This window comes from Homarus americanus, unplaced genomic scaffold (genome assembly GCF_018991925.1).
Source record: "Homarus americanus isolate GMGI-L3 unplaced genomic scaffold, GMGI_Hamer_2.0 scaffold25013, whole genome shotgun sequence".
In the NCBI taxonomy this organism is placed as follows: Eukaryota; Metazoa; Arthropoda; class Malacostraca; order Decapoda; family Nephropidae; genus Homarus; species Homarus americanus.
Window position 1 is genome coordinate 10,041,165 of NW_024722158.1, and position 11,871 is coordinate 10,053,035.

Consider the following 11,871-nt stretch of genomic DNA (forward strand, 5'->3'; position numbering starts at 1 on the left):
CAAAGTGAAAATTAAAGGACTGTTTTATGTTCTACAGTGAATAGGGAAATGACTTGATTTCAAAATAGTTACAAATGATAGAATAAATAAATGAATAAATACTTAAAGGTAACAGTTCGGGATGCCTAGATTTGGTTTATATTAGAGTATAAGTTAAAAAAAGTTCACAGCACTGAGGATGAGGAATACTGAGTTTGTACTATGTAGAATGTAGAACATTCAGGACCCCGTTAGAAACAACCAGAATCCAGGTAAGACCCCGTTAGCAGCAACCAGAACCCAAGTAGGAAAAAAGGTAGGACCCCGTTAGCGGCAACAAAGACCCAGGTAGTACCCCGATAGAAACAACTGCAACCCAGATTGGACCCCGTTAGGAGCAACAAGGACCCAGGCAGGTCCCCATTTAAAACCAGAACCAAGATTGGAGCCCGTTAGAAACAACCAGAACCGAGATTGGACCCCGTTAGGAGCAACAGGGACCCATGCAGGACCCCGTTAGAAAATACCAGAACTCAAATTGGTGAACCCATTTAAGAGCAACCAGAAACCAGATTGGACCCCGTCAGGAGCCACCAACACCACAAGTTAATCGCCTTTAAACCTTGACGGGTGATGATCTGTGTTGGCAGAGCTCCTCCATCTGTTACGTTACAGACAAGGAGAGAGAGAGAGAATGCTTTCGAGATATTGAAAAAGAGTTTGAAGTAAATTAGAGGAAGAATTACACTTAGAAACAAATAAAAAGAAAGAAAAATAGATTGAAAATGAGAGAGAGAGAGAGAGAGAGAGAGGGGGGGGGATGACAGGGAACACGAGTTTCTCCATTAACACTTTTTTTCTTACAATTAAAGAGAAAATTTTTATTCTTTCTTCGACAACTTTAGCCAAGGTGAAGAAGTGTAACTGTGCTAGAGTTGTCGATAAGCAGCGGGGAAAAGGCTCTTAGTTTTAACTTTCTGTTGTAGATAATTAGTTTTTCTTCCTTAATAACAAAAAAACATCAACTGTGAGGTGGTCCATAAATGTTTTTACCGATGTAGTTTCTTATCGATGCAGTATTTTGCCGATGTAGTTTTTTTTGTATTGAAAAATGAATAACCGATAGAAAAATGCTTCAACTTACGGTCTCTGGGAACACAAGAGGCGGAATGGTACCGAGAAAATTGTGAATCAATACACAGGCTTATCATCCAGGGATTTTTGGTATTTTACTTCATATATAAGTTTTACATTGATGATTTTGTTTATTTATACCTGAGTTAGAAGGTTAGTTTCTCCTCCATGATAAGTTTTTATATTAGTGGGATGTTTAAATGTTCGATTTTTTTTACATAGTTACATTTTTATGTTTATCTTATCGTAATATTAACGAAAAACATATTTATACTTTCTTAAATATTACGGTTTTGTAGTGTTTGTTATTAGTGATATTTATGTCTAAGGGGAGACTTCAGTTTTCCCTGTGTTTGGTCTCTCTTCCTTCTGATAAATAATTAACAATTCATCGTCACTCCCTCAATTCTATACTAATATATTTATGACCTGACAGGATGTACCTTAGTCCAATACGCCCAGTTGCCTTTTGGGTTAACTCCTGAGGACGGAGGTCAGTCCAATACCGAATATTTTTAACCATTCAAAATAGTTGTTCATTTTTTAACTACTTTTTTAAAATTTATTTTCAATTATTTACAGATGTATTTTTTAACGTCTGTATCTCATAAAAAATAAATATAAAAGGTTTTATCACCGCAATGTTGTTTATCATATAAATCATTACGTGTATATAAGGAGAGCGACCCTGGATCAAGAGAAGATAAGACACCCCCCAACTTATTTCACCGTATGCTTGAATATCCTAACACAAACCTAACCTAACCTAACCTACCCTAACCTAATCTAACCTATCTTAACCTAACCTAACTTAACCTAACCTAACCTAACCTAATATCCGTGGGATCTGTGACCTTACACCTAGAGGTCAAACTTCAGGGGTCAGTGAAGAAAAACATATAAACATATACCGAGGTGGGAGAGAAGGCCCTCCTATAATATATTCCTTGTTATGTTTCTTGTTTTTCGGACACTATTTTAGCAACGCCCATACCAGTTCACTCCAGACCAGATAATGTATGTATGTATGTATGTATGTATGTATGTATGTATGTATGTATGTACAGTATGTATGTATGTATGTATGTATGTACTGTATGTGTTTGTCTGTTTACTTTTATCCATGACCATAAGAGTGCGTACATTCGTGGGTGTGCATACTTGTGTGACTAAGTATGTGCATATTTACAAGTATATACATTTCTGTGCTTGCGTGCGCGCGCGTGTGTGTGTGTGTGTGTGTGTGTGTGTGAACCAAGCAGGTGTGCTCATAACTGCCGTCGGCTTTTAGTAAATTAAGCTGTTGCTCGGGGAACACGCAAGGTAAAACCGGCCTTCACTCTACGTGGTATATAAATAATGGTAAGACGTGGTGTTAAAAGGGCTATATATCTAAGTTGTTGGCCGAGCTGATAAATGAGTCAACTCGAGACAGTGTTTCGTTTTCCAGTAATATTCAAAATGGAGAATGTAGACCAATGGCGATATAGTCTGTTTGTTAAATAAATGAATACACATTAAGTACTAAAGGCTTACCTCATGTGACTGTTGATGGTGGTGTACCATCAGTGGGAAACACGAGAGCGCGTGAGTCAACACTATGCTGCTGCATATAAAGTTTTACGGATTGGGGATCAGCCTAATATTAGCCCCGGCAGGTTATTTCCCTTGATGATTAAAACCCCTAACACCACATAATAGGGCGGTCAGGTTAGATTAGTTTAAGTTAGGTTAAATTTGGAGAGGTTAGCATTAGGTTGTTTAGTATTAAGGAGAAACAAGCTGGGGAGGCTAATATTCCCGTGATTCAATACAATTTATAATAAACGAAGATAATTTACAGAACACTACAAGCTCCTGTGTGGATTAATTTATCCATCCAAATCTCCGTGTAGAATGTTTACAATTATAATTTAATGTCAGTCTTGATAAATATTTGCGAGTTCCGTCGATACATACATTCCATAATATCTTAACAAAATACTAAACATTGAAAAACGCCGAGATTAAGAAAGACGATAAGGGCTATAGTGTGCAACAGTGTTGGATCATGCTATAGTGTGCCATAGTGTTGGATCAAACTATAGTGTACCACAGTGTTGGATCAAACTATGGTGTAACACAATATTGGATCAGACTATACTGTACCACAGTATTGGATCAGACTATATTGTACCACAGTATTGGATCAGACTATAGTGTACCACAGTGTTGGATCAGACAATAGTGTACCACAGTGTTGGAACAGACTATAGTGTGCCACAGTGTTGGATTAGACTATAGTGTACCACAGTGTTGGATCAAACTATAGTGTACCACAGTGTTGGATCAAACTATAATGTACCACAGTGTTGGGTCAGTACTATAGTGTACCACAGTGTTAAATCAATACTATAGTGTACCACAGTGTTAGATCAGACTATAGTGTACCACAGTGTTGGATCAAACTATAGTGTACCAGTGTTGGATCAGACTATAGTGTACCACAGTGTTGGATTAGACTATTGTGTACCACAGTGTTGGATCAAACTATAGTGTACCACAGTGTTGGATCAGACTATAGTGTACCACAGTGTTGGATCAGACTATAGTGTACCACAGTGTTGGATCAGACTATAGTGTACCACAGTGTTGGATCAGACTATAGAGTACCACAGTGTTGGAGCAGTCTCTAGTGTACCACAGTGTTGGATCAGACTACAGTGAACCACAGTGTTGGATCAAACTATAGTGTACCACAGTGTTGGGTCAGTACTATAGTGTACCACTGTGTTGGGTAAATACTATAGTGTACCACAGTGTTGGGTCAATACTATAGTGCACCACAGTGTTGGGTAAATACTATAGTGTACCACAGTGTTGGCTCAATACTATAGTGTACCACTGTGTTGGGTAAATACTATTGTGTACCACAGTGTTGGGTCAATACTATAGTGTACCGCAGTGTTGGGTTAATCCTATAGTGAACCGCAGTGATGGGTTAATGCTATAGTGTACTGCAGTGTTGGGTCAATACTATAGTGTACCACTGTGTTGGGTCAACACTACAGTGTACCACAGTGTTGGGTCAATACTATAGTGTACTGCAGTGTTGGGTTAATGCTATAGTGTACCATAGTGTTGGGTTAATGCTATAGTGTTACCACAGTGTTGGGTCAATACTGTAGTGTACCGCAGAGTTGGGTTAATGTTATAGTGTACCGCAGTGTTGGGTTAATGTTATAGTGTACCACAGTGTTGGGTTAATGCTATAGTGTACTGCAGTGTTGGGTTAATGCTATAGTGTACCACAGTGTTGGGTCAATACTATAGTGTACCGCAGTGTTGGGTTAATGCTATAGTGGACCATAGTGTTGGGTTAATGCTATAGTGTACGGCAGTGTTGGGTTAATGCTATAGTGTACCGGAGTGTTGGGTTATTGTTATAGTGTACCGCAGTGTTGGGTTAATGTTATAGCGTACCACAGTGTTGGGTTAATGCTATAGTGTACCACAGTGTTGGGTCAATACTATAGTGTACCGCAGTGTTGGGTTAATGTTATAGTGTACCACAGTGTTGGGTTAATGTTATAGTGTACCACAGTGTTGGGTTAATGCTATAGTGTACTGCAGTGTTGGGTTAATGCTATAGTGTACCACAGTGTTGGGTCAATACTATAGTGTACCGCAGTGTTGGGTTAATGCTATAGTGGACCATAGTGTTGGGTTAATGCTATAGTGTACGGCAGTGTTGGGTTAATGCTATAGTGTACCGGAGTGTTGGGTTATTGTTATAGTGTACCGCAGTGTTGGGTTAATGTTATAGCGTACCACAGTGTTGGGTTAATGCTATAGTGTACCACACTGTTGGGTCAATACTATAGTATACCGCAGTGTTGGGTTAATGTTATAGTGTACCGCAGTGTTGGGTTAATGTTATAGTGTACTGCAGTGTTGGGTTAATGCTATAGTGTACCACAGTGTTGGATCAATACTATAGTGTACCGCAGTCTTGTGTTAATGTTATAGTGTACCGCAGTGTTGGGTTAATGTTATAGTGTACTGCAGTGTTGGGTTAATGCTATAGTGTACCACAGTGTTGGATCAATACTACAGTGTACAGCAGTGTTGTATTAATGTTATAGTGTACCACAGTGTTTGGTTAATGCTATAGTGTACAGCAGTGTTAGGTTAATACTATAGTGAACAACAGCGTTGGGTTAATACCATAGTGTACAGCAGTGATGGGTCAATACTATAGTGTACAGCAGTGACGGGTTAATGCTATAGTGTACAGCAGTGATGGGTTAATGCTATAGTGTACATCAGTGATAGGTTAATACTATAGTGTACAGCAGTGATGGGTTAATGCTATAGTGTACAGCAGTGTTGGGTTAATACTATAGTGTACAGCAGTGATGGGTTAATACTATAGTGTACAGCAGTGATGGGTTAATGCTATAGTGTACTGCAGTGATGGGTTAATACTATAGTGTACAGCAGTGATGGGTTAATGCTATAGTGTACTGCAGTGATGGGTTAATACTATAGTGTACAGCAGTGGTGGGTTAATACTATAGTGTACAGCAGTGTTGGGTTAATGCTATAGTGTACAGCAGTGATTTGTTAATGCTATAGTGTACTGCAGTGATGGGTTAATACTATAGTGTACAGCAGTGGTGGGTTAATACTATAGTGTACAGCAGTGTTGGGTTAATGCTATAGTGTACAGCAGTGATTTGTTAATGCTATAGTGTACAGCAGTGATGGGTTAATGCTATAGTGTACAGCAATGATGGGTTAATGCTATAGTGTACAGCAGTGTTGGGTTAATGCTATAGTGTACAGCAGTGATGGGTTAATGCTATAGTGTACATCAGTGATGGGTTAATACTATAGTGTACAGCAGTGATGGGTTAATGCTATAGTGTACTGCAGTGTTGGGTTAATACTATAGTGTACAGCAGTGATGGGTTAATACTATAGTGTACAGCAGTGATGGGCTAATACTATAGTGTACAGCAGTGATGGGTTAATGCTATAGTGTACAGCAGTGTTGGGTTAATGCTATAGTGTACAGCAGTGATGGGTTAATGCTATAGTGTACTGCAGCGTTGGGTTAATACTATAGTGTACAGCAGTGATGGGTTAATACTATAGTGTACAGCAGTGATGGGTTAATACTATAGTGTACAGCAGTGATGGGTTAATACTATAGTGTACAGCAGTGATGGGTTAATACTATAGTGTACAGCAGTGATGGGTTAATGCTATAGTGTACAGCAGTGATGGGTTAATGCTATAGTGTACAGCAGTGATGGGTTAATGCTATAGTGTACTGCAGTGTTGGGTTAATACTATAGTGTACAGCAGTGATGGGTTAATACTATAGTGTACAGCAGTGATGGGTTAATACTATAGTTTACAGCAGTGATGGGTTAATACTATAGTGTACCGCAGTGTTGGGTTAATGCTATAGTGTACCGCAGTGATGGGTTAATGCTATAGTGTACAGCAGTGATTGGGTTAATACTATAGTTTACAGCAGTGATGGGTTAATACTATAGTGTACAGCAGTGGTGGGTTAATACTATAGTGTACAGCAGTGTTGGGTTAATGCTATAGTGTACCGCAGTGTTGGGTTAATGCTATAGTGTACTGCAGTGTTGGGTTAATACTATAGTGTACAGCAGTGTTGGGTTAATGCTATAGTGTACCGCAGTGTTGGTTTAATGCTATAGTGTACCACAGTGTTGGGTTAATGCTATAGTGTACTGCAGTGTTGGGTTAACATTATAGTGTACCACAGTGTTGGGTTAATGATATAGTGTACCGCAGTGATGGGTTAATGCTATAGTGTACCGCAGTGATGGGTTAATGCTATAGTTTACCGCAGTGATGGGTTAATGTTATAGTGTACCGCAGTGATGGGTTAATGCTTTAGTGTATCGCAGTGATAGGTTAAAGGTATATTCTGCTGTTTTGACTTTATATAAAACTGATCTGACAGAGAACACAGTACACGACCCACGCGAGTATCGTCAGTTATGGTCACCGCAGACACACACCAGACATTCATCTCTAATTCTCTCTGATTATCTTCTAATCCGCAGTAACCACAGACGCTCTTCTTTTTATCTTTCAGTTATTCTCTCTTGAGATACAGTGGCCACAGAAACTAGACAATCCTGCCTTCTCTTACTCTATATTCTCCCTCCGTGAACAAGTTTACCGTAAAGCAGTGACGGTGACAGATGCTATTTAGTATTCAGAGGATGTAGTTCATGCATAAACTTCATAGGGCAGGCCGACCCCTGCTGACCACAGGTCACGCAACGCCGCAACCCGGCGGTCACAGACTCTGCAATACGTATCCCGGCCACAGGTCCCGCAACGCCTCCACCAGTGAGAAAGATCACGCAACGCCCCGCCGGCTACAGGTTCTACAGCTCGTCCCTGCTACAGGTCCCGTAACACCTCCGCCAACAAGAGGTCACGCAAAGCTTCCACGAATAGCAAGCAGGTCGCGCAATGCTCCTCTGACCACAGGTCCTGCAACTCATCCGTCAATAATTATGTCATGCAAAAATTGTGATGTGGATGCAAGAAGTTAGAGGGAGTGAGAGTAAAAGACAGCGTGAGTGTCTTGCGGCGGGTGTGGGAGTGGGGGGAAGTGAGAAGGTGAGATTAAGAAGGAAGGAAGAGCTGAGTGAGAGAGAGGAGGAAGGCGGGAGTGCCAGACGTAGAAGCAACACAAGGCGTAGCCAGGTGACAGCGACACATAAGGGTTGGTCTACCATGCATCCCTGTCCCTGCGCTGACAGTTGTTACCCGGTGAGTTTCTGTCTCATGATTCGAGAGAGAGAGAGAGAGAGAGAGAGAGAGAGAGAGAGAGAGAGAGAGAGAGAGATTTAACATTAATATTATGGAATCTGAAGCTGAAAGTGTCATGATGCTAGTCAAGTAACAAATAGCATATAATAACGTCTTGTGTCGGGTGTCCACAGAATCTTGTAACACCTATGTAATTTACAATTAATTTCTAGTACAGCTAGGTTTTTATTGCAAATATGGTTATTGCACAACATTACATAGCTACGTTAAATATAGCTTTAATAATGCTGCACGGCTCATACATCCAATGGATCTGTTGTGCACTGTTATTAACATGACAGAGATTGATTATGCTCCAGATTGTATGAGATATTTTCCAGAGCACTCAAGAGGCTATAAGATAAAATGCTGCCCAGAGCCACACAATGTCTTTAGAGGAGAGAGTCAACTAAACACTTGTATACAGGATCCCCTCTGGGTTAAATAAAATCGTCTGGCGTTAACCAAATAAAATATTGAAGGTGGCGTCCCCGTAGTGAATGGGTTAAGCTCAACATTGGCATTACATTGTCTTGTCACTCCATATTTTACTTGATTGGTAAACTAAAGTCTAACAACCGAGACGATAGTTGAGAGAGTGTGTGTGTGTGTGTGTTAATCATATAGGCTGAAATTTGATCTCTGAGCCTATCTATATATATATACTAGCAAAATTTCCCGACTTCCCTCTGGTTACATATATACTGTATAAGTATAGCCTTGACTGTCACAGTTTGCCCTGTTGTATATCCGTCCACACACCTACGTGCACAAGTAAACCTACATGCACGCACACACATACACCAATGGTGTATGTGTGTGCGTGCATGTAGGTGTATTACACCATAAACTACCCAGAGAGGAGCGCCATCTGTTAGTATACAGAGAATTTTTCTTTCTTTTGTTTTAATTACTTTCGCCACTTATCAGCTAAATACCCGTTTGGGCGGTCTTTCCAGTGTTAGTACAGGAGGAAACCGGGGACCGTGAAACCTGTGATATTTGGTAGCGAGGGTCACACTGGATAACACCCTCCTCACGTGTGTCCGGGCCGAAGCTCAAACCCTTGACTGTACACCTGTAACCTCTTCCCCTTCTTTGTCTTGCACACTCCCATGTAAACACACCTATCCCCGGTCATACCGCACCTCCGGCCCCTTCTCGTCTGTCGCATTGTTAATTATTCATATATCCACGATCACACAAACCCAACAAAATTTTGTTTCAATGAGAAAAGTATAAGTAAACTAATTTATAATATGATTTCATAATATTTACACTATGAAGTTTCAAGTTACAGCATGCACAGAGTAATGTTATGTTTACTGTCCTTACCTTGTTACTAATGTTGAGTTCTTACAAAAATATAAACGGTGTTGGTGTGGGTCAGGCTTGAGTACACCTCCGGTGGGATTATCAGGAAACTGGTAACTTAAAGCAGCACGAGTATTTGTCTATACACACACTGTTGAAACTACGTCTCTCCTCATAACAAAATCGAAAAGAAGCAGTTTGATGATGTACACACATCAATAAAATCCTGATCACAGTCTTTTCTCTGCAGGGCGGCAAACACTACAACTGTCTTCACTTAATTCTCTTGTAACATATCATCTGATAGACCATCACTATCGTCTGAGTAATGTTCAAAGTCATTTTCACTCGTAGACGTATCAAATAACACAATAATTACAGAGAATAAATTCCGACTCTTCTTCAGAACAGGCAAGAGAGGACTGGCTAATTCAAACATCTTCTCAGATATGGGAGGGTGTTATAATACGATTCCTCCAAAAATATATGATTGGTCAAGGAGAAAGCATGACAGATGGATGCGGCACGCAATTGGTCTAATTTCATGGCGTCAGTGTACGTCACGATACTTTGTTTACATTACACAGGCCAATTGCCACCACGTGGGCTAAAAAGAACACCCATACGGCCTTTACCTTCCTCCTGAAAACATTTAGTGATTAGCGTATACACACGTACAATACAGTACCATGATCAGCTGTCGCGGTATGGTTTTGACGTTTGCTGGGACACAGTACAAACGTAGTCGCAAAGAAAAAATCGCCATCTCGTGGTGCGACTCACAGTAGGTCACATGAATGAGTCTCCGAACTGACTTACCCTGACTGTTGTCTGGTGCGGGAGTGCTGTTTTATTTCATTTGAGGTCGAGACTGCTTCATTTTGAGATGCGAACTTTGTTTGCGACAGTATCACATAACAAGTTTCAGGATGTTCTTATGAAAAGACGCTTTTGACAGGCGATACGTGCCGCAGGTCCTGTTTTAGACATCGTACCAACGATTTAGATCCCTCTGTTGATACCCTCTAGTTATTCTGCCACGTCCAGGTGTATGGGTAGGGGGACACTGGAAAATTTGACGAAAATGTGTTCTGAGTTGAAAACACTCAGTGAATTCTAAAACTAAGATTTCCAGTCATGAAAATCTTAAATGAATTAGTCATGATCTGATCCTTAGCATCTCATTAAATTTATCAACACGCTAAAATTTATCCCCCAAAAAGTTAAGATGACTATTATCTGTTCACTTATGCATGACTACAATTTTGAAGGTAGATAGCTGCAGTTTGACTTGGAGATGCGAATACACCTTGGAAGAGTCCGGAGTATGGAATTTCGAGGGGGTTGGCCTGGAGTGAATAGTGTGCCAAGAGTCTATACAATACGATGACATTTCCCTCACCGTCAACATCTTCTACCGACCTGCCTGATGTAAAGGAACTTCCCACTCCGCAATTCCGAAACGCACACCCCACAAAAAAAATATTCTCCTACTCAACCCAATGCTTTAAAACCCCATTATGAATTAGAATATTTAGTACTAGATTATTCAAAACATAACCCAAACACCATTATAACAGTTAAATAATCCTATACATTATGGAGAAAAAGACAAAAAAGTTACTATGTATCGTACAGGAAACCCAAAGAGGATACCAGCGCCATCTGGTTCGCAGTAAGCCAAGTAACCTGGGCAACGCCGGGTACCGCAGTTAGTTAGTATGTAATATTTGGTTTTCAAAGATTATTGCAGCGTCTGGGCCTTCTCTCTGACCATTTTTTGGAAGGAATAACAACTAATAATGCAGGGCTATAGGAGTATAGTCATAAACGAAGCAAATTAGGTTCAGGAGGGAGATAGGAAGGAACTGGCTCACAAATAGGGTGGTGGACGAGTGGAACAAGCTTCGCAACTTTGTAGTAAGTGCTGGAACGCTGGAAAGTTTCAAAAGGAGGCTAGATAAATTCATGGATGACAGAGAGTGGTAGTAACTCTCGACAGGAGCTGCCATGCACAGGCCAACCGGTCTATTGCAGACTCCTTATTTTCTTAAGTTCTTATGTAATTATCTACCAGACTAACGGTTATTGGGTCTTCTGAGTGGTGAGCGCACGCCTAGCAGTCTCTCTCTGTGTCTTTAGTGCCTCAGTAATTGTAAACAAGGAATGACAGGAACGGAATGACATGAAACAACCCGTACAATAGTAACCATTTCTGAACAAGGTTTGTTGCTGCTCCGGTAAGGTAAATGACAACAGTCAATCCAACATATTACTGTGCTCTATAAAACTGAAAATTAATATTGTACTCCTAAATATTATCCCCTACTGCTTAATGCCTCATTCTTTCATACACTGCACGAGAGAGAGAGATTTATTCCTCCTTCCGCGGCATCGTCTGCATTTTTGTAGATGATTTACAGTATGTCCCCCGGGAGGCAGGGGTAGCGGAGAGCATTACACTGCCTGGCGATATACTGCTGTCGTCCGCATAACTCCGGTTGCTACAGTCCGACTGGTTATACTTTTTGAACCTTTAGTTATGGTAAAAACTCCGCTGTGAGTGTAACCTGTCTCATTCAGTACCATAGT